The 714-nt window shown below is 38.1% G+C and overlaps 1 protein-coding gene across 1 annotated transcript in view; it reads right to left on the reverse strand.

Moving 5' to 3' along the window:
• LOC108626849 (glutamate receptor ionotropic, kainate 2) overlaps positions 1-714 on the reverse strand; it is a 48,640-nt gene that overhangs the window by 18,906 nt on the left and 29,020 nt on the right. The window lies entirely within an intron of this gene.

Genomic DNA, 714 nt, shown 5'->3' on the forward strand with positions numbered 1-714 from the left:
GACTTATACTACTTGATTCTTTAATGAAATTCTCTTCTCCCGTTACATGGACTAATTTATTTCTATAATTGAAATGTGCACCTTCAAAGTGTCTTTGTACAAAATTGACAATACACGAACTGTCAAGTAGAATTATGATAAAATTCACATGAGAACTCATGTAAATACGTGTTTTACTTGAACCCGAGAGTTCACGTTCCGTGTCATTGAAGATACACATATTTCATCTTGATTCTATGCTCGAGAACTGTTCCCCAGCTGATTTAATAGCAATTCCATTGGTTAATTGCTATGAAGAGTGTTTGAACTCTTACTACTGCTTAAGTATCTCGATGATTATTCGCATGAAAAGGTCGTTCCGCGGTTTCGGCAAAAGTACTAAAGCCAAATTGTTATCTTCCCGGCGCCGTTCTAATCAATTGTGTTTCGAGGTTTGCTTAGTTTAACTTGGTCAAATCGCGGCGAAGTTAGTTTCCATGAAACGCTTACCGAACTGCGTACGTATAGCGCGCTCCGCTCGGGAGTCGATGATACTTTCCGTTGGATAGAAAATTAGGCGGACGATACTCGCATCTATTCAAGTGTTTAGTTCCGTGCATATTTCATAGTTGCGTAATTGGTGATGCAAATTATGAAACTTGCTACAGAATTATCACTGAATTCTGAGGAATTCCCAACTGCATTACTCGATGAAATTCAAGACACAATTGTTTA

The sequence above is a fragment of the Ceratina calcarata genome, unplaced genomic scaffold (assembly GCF_001652005.2).
Source record: "Ceratina calcarata isolate Rehan_Ccalc_2016 unplaced genomic scaffold, ASM165200v1 scaffold123.2, whole genome shotgun sequence".
NCBI lineage: Eukaryota > Metazoa > Arthropoda > Insecta > Hymenoptera > Apidae > Ceratina > Ceratina calcarata.